This window comes from Haliotis asinina, chromosome 5 (assembly GCF_037392515.1).
Source record: "Haliotis asinina isolate JCU_RB_2024 chromosome 5, JCU_Hal_asi_v2, whole genome shotgun sequence".
Taxonomy (NCBI): domain Eukaryota; kingdom Metazoa; phylum Mollusca; class Gastropoda; order Lepetellida; family Haliotidae; genus Haliotis; species Haliotis asinina.
Window position 1 is genome coordinate 33,731,520 of NC_090284.1, and position 18,585 is coordinate 33,750,104.

Here is an 18,585-nt window from a genome sequence, read left to right on the forward strand (position 1 = left end):
ATCTCGGGGATCAAAACCCCAATCAATCTTGAAAAGACCTGACCAATCTCCGCACTCCTTCATTGTATCACGTGTATTGAAAACCTTGAAGTGTGTAAGATGTCAGATGTCTCAATCTTGAACCATAAAAACAGCACATACATGCTCAATACGCCTGACCTAGAAATTATATATTGTATGTACGGAAATGATAAAATACTCAAAAAACTGAAATGCAATTTGACAGCTTGATGTGTTGGTTTATTTCTGTTTCCGTTCATATTTATTTCGCGCTGCGAATCATCTTGTGTTCAGTAATTGTGTTATTTGATTTTACTTCTTATTTTAATATGAATTCACGATCAACTCCTCTGGGTCAGCCATGTTTATTTGACGCAACTCCACGCTCCCTGATTGACTGTCATAGTGTTGCCAGTACTCGGTCTAACAGACATATCATTCATATAACTGAAACCAGACAGACTGTGTTAAAGCTCTCGTGACAGTAATTATCATCATTCTTGTTTTTTTAGCGCCCGAGTTTGTTATACCACTAGAAATCTGTTAAGGATTACCCCTTTAAAGGTGTGTTGATATCGAAAAAAGCAATACTGCCTGAAGACAGTTCAATATCAATACAAAAACAAAAAGCCGAGTAGCATTTTACAGTTTTCAAAGAATACTTAAAGGAATAAATGAAATCGCATTGAAAAACACCACAGAGTAATTTTATAGACTCACAGTGGAAAATAGTTAGAGACTGGAACCTTCGAAATTCTTTGCCAGATATGTGGAATACACCATGACTGTGACACTGTTTACTCTCTGTTACCTCTGATATCGCTTAATCAAGCAGCCTGATTTTCTGGTTCACAAGAACGCGAATGTTACATTTACCACTGCATCCTTGGTCTAGAATTTTACACATCGCCAACGCTTATCATGATCTGTATTGTCGCCCACCCCATTAGGACTTAACAAATTACATTGTTACATTAAACGTAACATGCAACCCAAAAATCAAACATAATCAAAACACAATTATCACTTATTCATGACATATAATATGCATTGCTGCTTGTAAAAATACAAATAAACAAAATAATAAGCGTACAATCGCGATTCAAAAGTCCAATATTTTGTACTTGGGCTCACGAAGCCGTCGGGAGACCGAACCCAGTCATAGCGGATGGGCGTGCACTCAAGTGTAACGACGGCTTCCGATTGGCTGGTTCATTTGCTGATACGCTGAGGGCCCATTGTGTGTTCTGTTTTATGAGCATTTTAGAAGTATGGCGAGTCACAAGAAAGTAAGATTCTTTATGGATAACAACTTCTTTTATTGTACTTGATGCGTCGTTTCAGTGTGGGTTCATATACAGTTGTCAAACAAAATCATATACACTAGAAGAAATTGTTATCCATAAAGAATGTATATAGAGATGTTGGGTTTTGTAAATACATATTCTCTCAATTTGCGTTCGATCCAACCAAAAATCATCTCAGTTGAGATGGTGAGCTACTACGTGACTGGAAACTGTCATTTTTCCAAGTGCAATGCAGGACTTGAAACTAACCAAGAGTTTGCACCCGTTTCCATCAGATCCAGTCATCCGAGAAAAATGGATGTAGTTTGTTGGCAACCAACAGACATAAAAACATGTCATGTGTACAAGTATCACACCTACCTAATTACATAATGTGGCAGAGACAGGATTCGGGTGCACGAGTCATAAATCAATTTATTTTGTTTAGCCTGATAAGTGTTAAGTTCAAATTGCATGTGGTCAATGATTGAAGCTGCCTATTGCATATTGTCTTTAGCAGACAGGCAGGCAGACATATAGGTGTCAATAAACCAGACATTGAGCTTTCTCTGTCACAGAGGCTGCTTACCACAATCAGCAAGTTGGGGGTTTTTATGTAACAAGTACGGTGTAGATTATTTACTTGTTTGTGTACATACCCAAGATTAGACTACTGCTCACGACCCCATACTCCGGACATGCATGCTGTTTCAAGCTCCACGAACTTATTCACTGCGCATGCGTTATGGGTGCAGCGCAGTACAGCTGTTGAAACCACTTTTTCCCCAGCGCTGGGTGAAATATAGTGAATCGTTTGAACTCCGATTTCGCGGGCTTTTTTTTCATCGCGTTTTTTTTCAACTTTATAGTTTAATTTTCCAAATCATTGAGAAACGTGTTTCGGCAAGTATCTAATAATGTATATGTTACAGTCAAACTGTGAGATCAGTCATTTAGTGAAATGACTAAGAGGGTTAGCCATTTCGAGTTATTTTGTGTAACAACAATCAACACGCTTCAGTCATATCATGAAAATTCACTAAATAACTTAACCTACAGAAGTAAATCACAATTTCAAACTATTGTGGCAGCGACTGTTACACTTCAGCTTGGGTTTGAAGCATGTACACCTGTTTGGCTGACACTTGATGTGTCCAGAGCAACCACACGTCGCAAACCCCTGTCCATCACATATAGATGAAATGAAATTTCAAGAAATGACTGAAGTATATTTACTGTTTTTACACACAATGACCTCGAAATGGTTGACCCTCTCATTCACTGCACGAAATGACTTAAATTTTAAGTCATTTCACGACATAACTGATTTCACGATCTGATGGTAACATATATTCCTACGTATGTCTTGTGTAGCCAATACGACATAATACGTAAAATGCCCTCTTCAAATCTGGACTGACAGCCCAAGTTGATGTAACCCATACTTAGCTTTATTTTATGAAATTTATTAATACCTACTTGGGCGTCCAACTTCTGTATCAGATCACGATTATACGATCTGATGGTAGCTTAGTAATTGGAGAATAGGATCAGAAGTGGTGTCAGATTTGTTGAGTGCTGCTGTAGCAGAAAAATCGGCCACAGTGTTTGTTACCAGGGATTCCAACATGGCTGGGTAACAAACACAGGAAGATGTCGTATTGGCCAGTAGCAAGCTCATTATTTAATTCAATAACTGCTGATGAAAGTGGATGTTTGCACGAGAGATTTTAATAACCTTAAGTGACGAAAGGGAGTCTGAAAACAATATATATTGTTTATATTTATGATGTTTCTTAAAACAAATATATATTAAATAATGGCGTCAACTTCTGTGAAAATTGATTATTTGATAATCTAGAAGATACTGTTCTGGTTCCAATGACAGTGACACAAGCAACTGCCCCCCATCCTTGGACCCACCTGTAATTAAGGATTTGTATATGTTATATGTACTTTTTAATTTAGTAAATTCTTGTCTATATTGTGCTTAATTAGTTTCTGAGTTTTATAATGTTGTCAGTGTTAAACATCAACATCTGGCCTCACCAACTGCCAAGAGTGAGAAGAAAGAAGACGAGGTGTTCTGTTTTCCACCTCAATGCCAGCAGCAGAAAGTAGAGGTTTGACTCCTAGTCCCATAGGCGGAACAAGAGAAAACATTATGTTGTCCAGATCCTCAAAAAGAGGATTGGAAATACAGTTAAATGCAGGGTTATACTCGTGAGAATATAACTTTGATGTATACTGTAAGGATAATTGTATACGTTGGTTAAGATGGCTCATCGGCTTCAAGGTGGAGACTGGCAACAGGAGAAGTCATGAAAGACCCAAGACAAAGTCTTAGACCTTGGTGGATGACTGAATCTAATAGCTTTCGGTTGTTTTTGCAGGCTTCACCACATACGATGGAGCCATAATCAAGTTTTGATCTCACCAAAGATGTGAAGGAGCGTATTGTGATAAGCTCCCCAATTGGAACTGGAAACTTAACAAACCGAGTGCCTTCAAATATTTTTCTTTCAAGGTTTGAATGTGCGCCAAAATTAGACCCCCGAACTTGGCCTTTGATGGGAGTGCCATTACAAAATAATTCTTGGTCTTTATGTGATTTATATTCACGGCAGAAATGTATATACTTTTCAAGACACCATTTATGTATTTTCTTTAAACATAACTACAGTTGGGAACCGATGATATGTGTCAACCAAGTCAGCGAACCTGACCACCCGATCCCATTAGTCGCCAAGCATAGACGCCTTTTTATAACAAGCATGGGTTGCTGAAGGCCTATTCTACAACGTGACCTTCACGGGCCTTTAGCATTTAAAAGCTTACGTTTATTCAAATTATGCACCATGGCGTGTCGACTGAAATAGTGCTCACCTTCTTCCCTTTCCTGTCTAGCTGGGGCGGTGGGGTAGCCTAGTGGTTAAAGCGTTCGCTCGTCACGCCGGAGACCCGAGTTCGATTCCCCACATGGGTACAATGTGTGAAGCCTATTTCTGGTGTCCCCCCAATAAATGACAAATCATGAGCTGAATAAGCTTCTGTGTCAGAGTGTTTGAACATTCATTATATATGCATATGATTGTTTGGTATAAACTCCTCCAGTATTTACCTTTAGCGTTTACATACACCTCATCAAAAGAAACGCAGTACCCAATATTAATTACCCCAACTTAACAATTTTTCCAGTGATGATTTTTACGATAAGTCTCTATGAAAAAACGTTGTTCTGTGCATACTTTCTGCCTAAAGCATGCACCTTGGGGAAATTCATGTGCACGTGAAACGCACGGGTAACAGGCCACCATCTCAAAACGAACATGCATGTTTACCCTCAGTTAAATTAGGCTGCGTTTTTCATCCCCTGAGTGACTTTTCAGTTAAAATGGCACCCAAGCTTCGAAAGCCGGTTCCTCCTGCACGTTACAGACGGCCGTGTGCGAGTCTGGAGGTCAAGAGGAGCAGCATACCACCAGGGAAACATCCAGGAGGAGGTACCCTTTCGAGGAGACAGTGTCATGGTGTGGGGTTGCTGTTCCTTTGACTGCAAGCATCATCTGGTCATCTGGGAATCTTAATGGACAGAGATACCAGAATAAGATTCTGAATGAACGTGTGGTGCCTCATTTTGACAAACACAGTCTTGCAAGCCGACCTGTCTTCATGGACGACAATGCTAGACCTCATCGAACCCATGCTGTTCGCCACTTTCTCAGGAACAATGCCATAAACACGATACCATGGCCATTGTTCTGACCGAAGCCCTGACCGAAGCCCATTGAAGTATCTGTGGGACATTCTGGGTCGCCAGTCAAGCAGAGGGAACATCCAGTCAATTCCCTGCAGGAATTGTCCCAGGCGTTGGTGGAGGAGTGGAATAGAATAACATTGAGGAGGATCCGGAGGCTCATTGAGGGCATGAGATATCGATGTCGTGTCAGAGTGACCATTGCTGCCAGAGGTGGATACACAAGATATTGAAGACATTTCTCTGTGTGGAACTGTCCCATATAAGGTTCAGTTTCTAAGCACATTCGATGTCTTGTGTTCATTTAATAATTGTGGGTGGCAATACTTTTCAGGGGGTTGTTTTGGCTGGTATTGTTGTCATTAAAAGATGTTGCCTCAAACTCACGTAGTACCATTTTTAACAGGTGATTTGCCAATGAGAACTGAGAAAGATACCCAAAGATCACAGTCTTTGAATACCATTTTCTTTCGCACAGTCATCCTTATGTACCACAACTTTCTTAAAATGTGGGCGGTGCGTTACTTTTGATGAGGTGTATAGTTGTACCACCCTAGAGTGAGCTGTGGCCAGTAAGCTTATCTCAAAATAATACAGGGTTTCGGAAGTTGATTGTAAAGGGTTTGGACACCATCCTGCTGAAGAGCTGAAGATGGCGAAATATAGAGCGAGCAGTGAGTAAAAGCAACATGCAGAGTAAAGCGTACTCCAACGACGTGATGATGATGATTACTTTTAAGCAATACATGGTACATTATGCCTTACAAGGAAGATGGAAGATCCTCCTCTAGAGATATTTTTCCAGGAGAAAAAGAATGATATGCATAGAACTGAGATAAAGTGAAATTATCTGTTTGCTGTAGATGTTTCTTGCAGACAGAATGCTGATGGATTAAAGCCCTGGACCAATAGTAGTCAGTTGTTAAAGTTGGTCTTCAGTCCTCAACAATTCCACTGTAAAATATCGTTGTAGTGTCACATTCGGGATAACCATCGTCCACATATTTTTCTTATAACCAAAAATTATGTAGCCAAGACACATGAGGCTTATTTGTTATTATTAAATCTGCATTCTTAATCTTTGCCACTACCTCGTACATTGTCTTTTTCCTGTTCCTCCCTGTTCCTGATTGTTACTTCCAATAATTATTGTATATTATATTTATGGCCTTTATTTGTCATCCCCCTTGGCTGTGTCTGTCATCCCATCATGGAAGTGCTATTATTTTTCTATCTGTCCATTGTTGGGTGTGTGCACTGTTGTCTATCTGTCGGTCCGTCCTTTCGTCTATCTACCTGTCTGTCTGTCTGTCTATTCGGTATTCCGACTGTCTGTGTGAGGACGAAGGCAGGCACGATAATGCCGCTCTTAGGGGGCTGAGCTGGAACACCGCTCTCACCTCATTTTATGTTTGAGCCGGCAATCCAGTTCATTTCGTGTTTGCCATGTCTTGTGTAACCGACTATAGAAGTTTGAATTCAGCTATGCTTTCGTATTGTTCGTCGTAATTCCGGCTAATTTCAGTCGACTGTCATATATCATGCATTAGCAATATATTTTTGGTTAGTTATCTTTTGGGTGGAATGATTTGGGGACGTACCCCGTATCACTTTAGAGGGCAATACGCTATGCGTCCGTGGCTGTATGTTTTCATTATATCTATTCTTTCAGGAGACTTATTAAATAGTTTGATCTGATTATCTGATCATCTGACCCCTTTGAAATACTGTCACTTTCATGTCCTTTCGGAGATTCAGTTCTTGTTTTGTTTTGTTTTGTTTTGTTCGACATTTCTTTTTTTTATTTGTGTGCTGGTGATTGGTTCTGGTTGAGAGGTGATGAGTGGTCTTGATATATAGAATCTGTATATCAGAAAATGAATCCGATATTTGAGCTAATTATTGATATGATTGTTCGGAGGTCAACCATGTAAAGTCTGTCTGACAGTCAAAAGATAATGTCTTCACTTTGAGGGTTATTTCAGGGGCTGTCTGAACGGCTGACACATAGGTTCCTGTGCCATACTGAGAGTGAACAAGTTTCTTTGCATCAGAGAAACTGATGCTTCTTGAAGTTGAATTCTATTTATTTCCATTTGTTGTCTCCAGATAGGACAGTGTTTGGAGTATGACAGGTGCCTCCCCAAACAGTTGATGCATTTTCACAGTCTTTCGCTGTATGACCTTGCTCACTGTAGGGAGCACATGTGACAAATCTTGTACACGTATTGACGCCATGGCCTTATTTTGTGGAAGGAGATATTGTAATACCTAAACGGCAGGTATAAACTGTGAATGACAAATGAATCTTCAAATGAATTCACTTGTATGCCGCGCACATCTTTCTGAACCTTATTTTTGGGCGATGTCCTGGACCTGAACAAATAATGGTACAATAACACAGAGAGGGTTTCATATCCGGTCAAATTCGCGCCTTTTCCTCGTTCATTTCTATTGACTAGATCAACGCTTCGAACACTTCAGATTCATGCACGTGTGTGCTCAAAGCGTTAACTTTGGTGTGGGCTCGCAGTGATATCGTTTGAATATTGTTAAAAGCGGATTATACGAATATACCAGGACTTTTGATACTTCTAAAAGCATTCGTTTCGGTTGAATGGTCCTGTATTGAGAAATGTCTTGACTTCTTATTTTCACACCATCTATCAAAATTTGGCCAAAACATTCTATAATAACATAAATTCTAGTGTTCTTGGGTTTCCATCAGAATTCTTTCAAATTACGACCCACATGTTACGACAAAACAAAAAGATCAATAACTATGACTGATTTAGAATACCTACTAACTCTATTTGCCCACCATACAACTATAATTTTAAACGGGTCTGAACGCTCATTAAAAGAAACATTACAAGTACTTGAAATATACGCATCCTTCTCTAGCCTCAAAATAAATATTGTCAAAACTAAATTTATTTGAATAGGTTCGAAACAATATTCAAGTTTGCAATATTGCAGAGAATACAACCGTAACTGGACTCAAAGACCCTTTCCTAGGAAGTCTATTTGAACATAATGAAGTAGAAGCGGTGAAAAAAATATATAAATAAAAAAGTAATAAAGTAGTGAAAATATGGACTCTGAGAGACCTTATGCCTTTAGGAATAATAACTATTCTAAAGAGCTTGATTTTACCAACAGTTAATCATCTTTCATCTCGCTAGCAAACCCTAAATTCGAAACGATAGTGAATCTTCAAAACAAGTGTTTCTTCTTTATTTGGAAAGATAAACCTGATAGAGCAAAACGACGTTTTATAACAAAACAATACCAAGAAGGTGGTCCAAACGTACAAGCTATACTTGCAACAATTAAATCCCAGAAAATATCATGGATCTGGAGATTATTCGTGCATGACTCAATATTGAATAATATTTTATATACTTCACAACCAATGAGCCAACTAAATCCCATACAAACGGGGCCATTAGTTCTGAAGACATTATATTCCAAAACTCGTCTGCCCGTTCTAGAAAGACGTATCTGAAGCCTGGACTGAATTACAAGGGCAAGGTAAACATGAAAATGGCCACCCCAGAAGGCAGTACATATAGGTAAATGATCAGACAACAATAGGGAGGAAACCAGTAGTATATGACCACTACCTTCAATCAAATGTAAAATATATAAATGAATCCTAAAAGATGACAATAAATTTCTTTCAGCTGTATGGGGTTGAAACAAATAATCCATGAATATATAGGATTATTATCTTCATGTAAATAATATTCAAAACAGAGCTTGTCTAAAATTAATATTAAGAAAGATTTACCTGCCATTCCTCCTAATTTGGAAATACTACTTAATATTAAGAAAGGATGTAGCATATTTTACGCTAGGCTTTTCCACAAGGAAACTCTGAACCAAAAACTGCTTTATCAAATTAAGTGGGAAAAGACCTAGACATCACACTTAATCTATGGAAAACATATAATTTTATACCATTTCGAGCATCTTAAAGTGATAGGCACAAATGGCTTCAATACCACATTCTCCATATACAAATACAAACTAATAGAATCACCACTTTGTACATTTTGTAATGTTGAAATAGAATCCATCACTCATTTTGTATATAAATGCAAACATGTCAAGAAGCTATGGCAACATCTACTAGAATGGACTGAAAATGAAATAGATGCACTTTGAAATTAAACGCCGAAACCATTATCTTCGGATTCAAAGAGAGAAGAAATGTACTGAATTTCATTTTCGTATTAAGGAAAGAATACAGATATTCTAGAAATGTAGCAAACACTATACCTTCTCTCGCTGGTCTGACACAAAGACTGAATTACAATTACATAAATTCAATGCATACTCTAATGGCAAATACGACATTTTTGTCACATTTTGGTCGTCTTGTCATAATTTATTTACAAATAAAATAACTTTGTAATTTGACTGCTATAAAATACAAATAAGCTGATTTGTTAAATGCGCACGAAACGCTGTTCCCAGGTCATAAGGTGATGCAAAAGAAAAAAAGAAAAACACTCACTCACTCACTCCCTTACAAGTCGCCTTCAGTGTCAGATATGCTTCTCCACCACTACACTTGTCAGCCCGCAACCGAATCTGTCCTCATGTAGAACCCAGCTCGGTGCAAAGCGTCAGGACTCGTCAGGAACGAGTAATTCACCCCCGAATCACACTCGCCGCCAGTTTCTTCCATGCTTGTACGGCTTTGTTCCTACGCACGGTGATGTGTAAGTCTTAAGAAAGGTACAGCGAATGCCGGCCATCTGGGTCTAAATTACACTTCTCACACACTGATTCTTTGGGCCATACCAGTCCTGCAGTCTCGATCGAACTGATGTAGATGGAAGGTCCACATGTAGCGATCTTGTCGCATTGTATCCCATACACGAGATATGACGTGCTGGAGTATGACACTTGATAGAATGGCGTGGAACTTCAGTCTGTGACTCTTCATTTTCGATATCCTGGTTGGCTTCGAAGTACACTTCCTTTCCATGACAATTTCGTACATTCTCACAAGAATTACAAAGTTAAAAGTGTAAAACTGAACTACAACGGTTCCTATACGACTTAAACTGCATTATTTATTTCTATGTGTCTCCATGAACACAGGGGACAGTGCTGATAAAATACAGTGCATACCCACTGGCGTAGAACTAGTTCATTATTTTTCATTGATTGTAAGCGCATTGATTTTATACTACACCCCTATGCACGTAGTTCGTTTTCTGTTTGGGATGCCGTCTGGCAGCACAGTTGCTATCAAAACAGTTAACAACTGTTGACACCCACATGGGTGACAGGCCGGGAAAGTCACATTTTAAAAATGACTATTGCCGGAAAGGCCACATTTCAGTTTCATGACTGTAGCCGGGAAAACTACATTTCCACAGTGTAAGTAAACTTATCCTCAGTACTTTTCGTTACACTCCACTACCGAGTCTAACAAAACCTTATGGGAGGTCGTGTCAGGTAACCTTTGATATTGACCAGTCAGAACACAGCTTACCAAATCGCGAAAGTGGACATTCGCACATACCTTTTGAACTTTTTATCTCGAAAAGGTTCGTACCCCAACGATTCCGAATGTTATTTAGCATACGCTCGTTTCCGGGTGATGCACACGGCCTGGTGTCGGCATGGGAGAGCTACTTTTTAAAATTAGCGTAGTTCCGGGAAAGCTACTTTCTCCATTGCAAGATTGTACCACCAAAGCTACTTAACTGAATAAACACTGTGATCAGTTAACCCTGACAATTACCGATTAATGGAAAAAACGACCCCTATGATTTTCTCTTTTTTAATGCGATTTGTTTCCTATTAGGATCACAGAGTACAGCATCCAAGTGTGTTATGTTTACAATTTTGATGAGAACTACATCCGTCTCCAACTCATATCTACTCATGTTTGTCAATTTCTTATCTCTTATTATATATATTTATCTGATGGGGCTATACCTTCAGTCATCATGGCAAATGCACAAGTAATAGTAACGTTCGTTGACACAGTGCGCGGAGGACAACATTTATTTTTTGATGGATACAAGTTCAAGTGTCGCAGAGGTCAGGCAGAAAAGAAATACTGGAGATGCACTGTTGTTGGACGTCCTGCTCGTTTGACTACAAGGTAGTACATTTTGTTTTACATTGATACGTTATTGCTAAGCAAATTACGGGGTAAACTAAAAATGTTTGAAATATTAAACGATGTTAGATAGATAGAACTAAGTATATATATAGAGAGAGAGGTTACTATGTTAGACGTACTCCCGAGCGTAAGCGAGCATGTACTTTTGGATATCAACTCATGAATATTCCTTTTGCATACAGACACAGCAGACTTCATGCCGTGGAAGAAGGTAAACACACACATCCTGCTGTACCATTCGAAATGGAGGTTGCCAAGGAAGAGTGTACCCCTATACCAACGATCTACGACGATGAGGTTTCACTTCTCCGGCGCAACCATGACAGATTTCCAGACGGATTGCTGCCAGAGATTCCATCTTTCAACTCTGTGAAGATAATCATGTATAGACAGAGACACAGGACTGTTCCCAGACTGCCTGCTTCCAGACCTGAGATTCACCTTGAGGACAAGTGGGCTGAGACAGAAGCTGGCGAGAGATTCCTTCATCGGATCAGCAACGACATCCTCCTCTTCACCACAGACAAGAACATGAAGATCCTGTGTGACGCAGATACAATATATTGTGACGGAACATTCTTTGCTGCACCTCGTCTCTTCGATCAGATATATACAATTCAAGCCCAGTTCCAAGGAGACATGTTTCCCCTAGTGTATGGACTACTACCAGATAGGAAAGAGACAACTTACTCTGCTGTGTTCGAGTACCTTCATCAGTTGGCTGAGACCCTGAACTTGCATTTCAGTCCTCCTGTTGTTCAGCTGTATTTTGAGTTGGCAGCCCATAATGCAGTAAGATCGGCTTTCCCCCCAACAACCCTTCTTCGGGTGTGCTTTTTCATTATTGTCAGTGCAATTGGAGGAGAGTCCAGAAAGAGAACCTCGTGAACGGCTACAAGGAGGACGATGATGTGCGGAGGATAGTACGTCGAGCTGCTGCTCTTCCCCTGTGCCCCCTTGACAAAGTAGATAATATTTGGTTTGAACGTATTGCTGACAGCCCCGATGACCTCAAAGTGCAATCATTCATGGATTATGTGACTGCTTCACGGGTGGAGGGTAACCAGTTTTCACCATTGGTGTGGAACCATTTCGGAAATGAAGGACCAAGGACAAAAAACACCTAGAAGGGTTCCATCACAAACTTAATCAGCAAGCCAGAAAGAGTCACCCCAATATTTTTGAAGTCGTTGAACTTTTCCAAAGGGAGCAGTTAGTGAGCGAAGTGTCCTGTGCCCCACTAACAACCTACCCTAGTGCTCCACAGAGGAAACGCCGCTACCGGCAGATAGACAGTCGTCTTAGATCCCTGAGTCAAGATCTACGGAACCAGGACATAGATGATATGGAATATGTTGACTGTGTATCTGAACTGTTAAAACTGGAGTGATGTGAGGATTACAATGATGAAATGACAGTAACTGCTTACAGGAATATTTTTTGTGTAAACTTACATTTTACATGTATATACATTTATTTCATTTACATTGTTTGTAATATATGGCAAGCAAAACCAAACAAATTAAATATGGTGAATACGGTAACTTAGTTTTTTAGTGCCTTCATTCCCGGTAAAGCTACATCTCCGTAATCACATATCGTGACGCACCCCATCCTCTATGACCGGTAAAGCTACCCCTACTTTCCTCTTTATAATTAAGAAAGTAGCCTTCCCGACCCATAACCCACGGCATGCGTACAACCATGACAACGGTGAGTAAACGAAAATAGTGTTTTGGGCAATACTCAAGGATGTTATCTTGCGGAAATATGAGCTAATGGTAACCATGTAAACAAAAACCCCAAAGCGTATATACGAGGGTTGGCTGAAAAGTTCTAAGCCTCACTGTGAAAGTCCACGTTTGTAATTTATTTTTCTACATAGTCCCCTTCCAAGTTCACACACTTTTGCCAGCGATGCTGCAAGGCCCGAATCCCGGTCAGGAAGAAATCTTCTTCAGCTACCCTAAAAAAATCAGTCACAGCGGAAATGACGTCATCATTACTTGCCAAATGGCGACCGGCGAGTTGCTTTTTCATTTTGGGGAACAGTTGGAAGTCAGAAGGAGCCAAATCAGGTGAATAAGGAGGATGGTCAATGAGTTCAAAGCCACAATCGTGGATTGTTGACATGGCCACCACCGATTTGTGAACAGGCGCATTGTCTTGGTGGAAGAGGACACCTTTAGCGATCATCCCTCGTCGTTTGGCTTTGATTGCTTCTCGCAACTGGTTCAGTAGATCAGCATAGTATCTGCCGTTGATAGTTTGACCTTTTTCAAGATAATCAATGAACAGAATACCCCTGGAATCCCAAAAGACTGATGCCATCACCTTTCCAGCTGAAGGAACAGACTTGGCTTTCTTCGGAGCTGGTGAATCAGGATGCTTCCACTGTTTTGACTGTAGTTTTGTTTCTGGTTGAAAGTGATGTATCCAGGTCTCATCCATGGTTACAAATCGTGCCACAAAATCATCGGGATCTGCTTCAAAACGACGCAAATTGTCAAGGGACGTCTGGAAATTGACACGTTTCTGTTCTGCTGTCAAGAGCTTTGGCACCCATCTTGCAGAAACTTTAGTCATTCCTAATTTGTTGGTGATAATATGCTCAACCCTCTCATGAGAGATGCCCACTACACTAGCAATATGTCGAGTAGTCAATCGTCGATCATCCATCAACATATCGAGCACTCGCGTGATGTTTTCTGGAGTGGTTGCTGTTGAAGGCCTTCCTGAGCGTGAGTCATCATCCAGGCTTTGTCTGCCACGCTTAAATTCTGCAGCCCACTTCTTTACTGTGGAAAATGAAGGAGCATCATCCCCTAGAGTGGAGACCATGTCAGCATGTATCTGTGTTGGGGACATCCCTTTCTTTTGCAAGTACTTGATGACTGCCCTGTATTCAGTTTTGTCCATTTCTGATGATTTCAGAGGGTAGGTTTACCAAAAGAGCTGTAGTTGAGATAAAACTATTAGTACGTTTGTAGTTCTTGTGTCTATGATTCACTAAATGATTGTCCTCATTGGTGGCAAACACCTGTCTCTACCTGGTGGGGAAAAAAACCACTCAGGCTGAGAACTTTTCAGCCAACCCTCGTACTGCAGGCCAAATAACTGTGTTGTATGCCGATTTCTGTTTGTGTAGAGACCTGTGTCAGTGACCTGAATATCTTGAAAGTTCCTCCGATCCCTAAATAGTAGCCGTTGTCTGATTGGTTAAATCTGTTTAACCGTCTCGCGTTTGATTGGGCGGTCGTTGGTCGCTCAAAGGTTACCTGACGCGACCTACTACTACCTTTTGTTAGACTCAGTGGTGGGGTGTAACGAAATACACTGAGACGGAGTTTACTTAGACTGACATTTCCAATACGTTAATTAATTAATGGATTACCGTTATCGGTAAAATAGCGTCTCCACTTTAACTGACACTGGCGATATGTCGGTGCTAGGATACTGATAAACCTTTCTGATCAGTAGGGTATATCGTTCTGCTAATGGAAATTGCATTGTAGTTTCAATAACTGACCTTCGGTGAACTTCTTATATGTGAGGAGACACTGCTTATGTGCTCATCATCGTATATAATGTGGTGCTAATTATAGAAACAAAACGTATGAGGAAATATGTCTTGCTTTGTTAAATACGAAAACAGGTTTGAATCACTAAGCATGTTGTGAAAGCATAACGGGAGCGCCACATTCGATATCCACGCGTAACTATTGCCGGGAGATTGCAGCAAGGTTGAAAACGTGTAAATACTACTTATTGTTTAATGTTCAATGTACTGTAAGAATGAAGTGTTTAATGTGCCGCAGGAATCAAGTGTTCAATGTGCAGTAGGAATCAAGTATCCAATGCACTGAAGGAATCAAATATCCAATGTACTGAAGGAATCAAGTGTTCAGTGTACTGAAGGAATCAAGTGTCCAATGTGCTGAAGGAATCAACTGTTCAATGTCCTGCAGGAATCAAGTGTTCAGTGTACTGCAGGAATCAGGTGTTCAATGAACTGCAGGAATCAAGTGTTCAATGTACTGAAGGAATCAAGTGTTCAATGTACTGAAGAAATCAAGTGTTCAATGTGCTGAAGGAATCAAGTATCCAATGTACTGAAGGAATCAAGTATCCAATGCACTGAAGGAATCAAGTGTTCAATGTGCTGAAGGAATCAAGTGTTCAATGTACTGAAGGAATCAAGTATCCAATGCACTGAAGGAGTCAAGTGTTCAATGTGCTGAAGGAATCAAGTGTTCAATGTACTGAAGGAATCAAGTGTCCAATGCACTGAAGGAATCAAGTGTCCAATGTACTGAAGGAATCAAGTGTTCAGTGTACCGAAGGAATCAAGTGTTCAGTGTACTGAAGGAACCAAGTGTTCAGTGTACTGAAGGAATCAAGTGTTCAGTGTACTGAAGGAATCAAGTATCCAATGTACTGAAGGAATCAAGTGTCCAATGTACTGAAGGAATCAAGTGTCCAATATACTGAAGGAATCAAGTGTTCAGTGTACTGAAGGAATCAAGTGTTCAGTGTACTGAAGGAATCAAGTGTTCAGTGTACTGAAGGAATCAAGTATCCAATGTACTGAAGGAATCAAGTGTCCAATGTACTGAAGGAATCAAGTGTCCAATGTACTGAAGGAATCAAGTGTTCAGTGTACTGAAGGAATCAAGTGTTCAGTGTACTGAAGGATTCAAGTGCTCAGTGTACTGAAGGAATCAAGTATCCAGTGCACTGAAGGAATCAAGTATCCAATGTACTGAAGGAATCAAGTGTTCAGTGTACTGAAGGAATCAAGTGTCCAATGTGCTGAAGGAATCAAGTGTTCAATGCACTGCAGGAATCAAGTGTTCAGTGTACTGAAGGAATCAAGTGTTCAATGTGCTGAAGGAATCAAGTGTTCAATGTACTGAAAGAATCAAGTGTTCAATGTACTGAAGAAATCAAGTGTTCAATGTGCTGAAGGAATCAAGCATCCAATGTACTGAAGGAATCAAGAATCCAATGCACTGAGGGAATCAAGTGTTCAATGTTCTGCAGGAATCAAGTGTCCAATGTACTGAAGGAATCAAGTGTTCAATGTACTGAAGGAATCAAGTGTTCAGTGTACTGAAGGAATGAAGTGTTCAGTGCACTGAAGGAATCAAGTATCCAATGTACTGCAGGAATCAAGTGTTCAGCGTACTGAAGGAATCAAGTGTTCAATGTGCTGAAGGAATCAAGTGTTCAATGTACTGCAGGAATCAAGTGTCCAATGTGCTGAAAAAAATCACTTGTTCAATGTGCTGAAGGAATCAAGTATCCAATGCACTGAAGGAATCAAGTGTTCAATGTACTGAAGGAATCAAGTGTTCAATGTACTGAAGGAATCAAGTATCCAATGTACTGAAGGAATCAAGCATCCAATGCACTGAAGGAATCAAGTGTTCAATGTACTGCAGGAATCAAGTGTCCAATGTGCTGAAGGAATCAAGTGTTCAGTGTACTGAAGGAATCAAGTGTTCAATGTACTGAAGGAATCAAGTGTTCAATGTACTGAAGGAATCAAGTATCCAATGCACTGAAGGAATCAAGTTCCAATGTGCTGAAGGAATCAAGTGTTCAATGTACTGAAGGAATCAAGTATCCAATGCACTGAAGGAATCAAGTGTTCATTGTACTGAAGGAATCAAGTGTTCAATGTACTGAAGGAATCAAGTATCGAATGCACTGAAGGAATCAAGTGTTCAATGTACTGCAGGAATCAAGTGTTCAGTGTACTGCAGGAATCAAGTGTTTAATGTACAGTTTGAATCAAGTGTTCAATGTACAGTGGGAATCAAGTGTTCAATGTACTGCAGGAATCAAGTGTTCAGTGTACTGCAGGAATCAAGTGTTTAATGTACAGTAGGAATCAAGTGTTCAATGTACAGTGGGAATCAAGTGTTCAATGTACTGAAGAAATCAAGTGTTCAATGTGCTGAAGGAATCAAGTATCCAATGCACTGAAGGAATCAAGTGTTCAATGTACTGCAGGAATCAAGTATCCAATGTGCTGAAGGAATCAAGTGTTCAATGTACAGTGGGAATCAAGTGTTCAATGTGCTGAAGAAATCAAGTGTTCAATGTACTGAAGGAATCAAATATCCAATGCACTGAAGGAATCAAGTGTTCAATGTACTGCAGGAATCAATTGTTCAATGTGCTGAAGGAATCAAGTGTTCAATGTACTGAAGGAATCAAGTATCCAATGCACTGAAGAAATCAAGTTTTCAGTGTACTGAAGGAATCAAGTGTTCAGTGTACTGAAGGAATCAAGTGTTCAGTGTACTGAAGGAATCAAGTGTTCAGTGTACTGAAGGAATCAAGTGTTCAGTGTACTGAAGGAATCAAGTATCCAATGTACTGAAGGAATCAAGTCTCCAATGTACTGCAGGAATCAAGTATCCAATGTACTGAAGGAATCAAGTGTTCAGTGTACTGAAGGAATCAAGTGTTCAGTGTACTGAAGGAATCAAGTATCCAATGCACTGAAGGAATCAAGTATCCAATGTACTGAAGGAATCAAGTGTTCAGTGTACTGAAGGAATCAAGTGTCCAATGTGCTGAAGGAATCAAGTGTTCATTTTACTGCAGGAACCAAGTGTTCAATGTACTGCAGGAATCAAGTGTTCAGTGTACTGAAGGAATCAAGTGTTCAATGTACTGCAGGAATCAAGTGTCCAATGTGCTGAAGGAATCAAGTGTTCAATGTACTGCAGGAATCAAGTGTTCAGTGTACTGCAGGAATCAAGTGTTTAATGTACAGTAGGAATCAAGTGTTCAATGTACAGTGGGAATCAAGTGTTCAATGTGCTGAAGGAATCAAGTGTTCAATGTGCTGAAGGAATCAAGTATCCAATGCACTGAAGGAATCAAGTGTTCAATGTACTGCAGGAATCAAGTATCCAATGTGCTGAAGGAATCAAGTGTTCAATGTACAGTGGGAATCAAGTGTTCAATGTGCTGAAGGAATCAAGTGTTCAATGTACTGAAGGAATCAAGTGTTCAGTGTACTGAAGGAATCAAGTGTTCAGTGTACTGAAGGAATCAAGTGTTCAATGTACTGAAGGAATCAAGTATCCAATGTACTGAAGGAATCAAGTGTCCAATGTACTGAAGGAATCAAGTGTCCAATGTACTGAAGGAATCAAGTGTTCAGTGTACTGAAGGAATCAAGTGTTCAGTGTACTGAAGGAATCAAGTGTTCAGTGTACTGAAGGAATCAAGTATCCAGTGCACTGAAGGAATCAAGTATCCAATGTACTGAAGGAATCAAGTGTTCAGTGTACTGAAGGAATCAAGTGTCCAATGTGCTGAAGGAATCAAGTGTTCAATGCACTGCAGGAATCAAGTGTTCAGTGTACTGA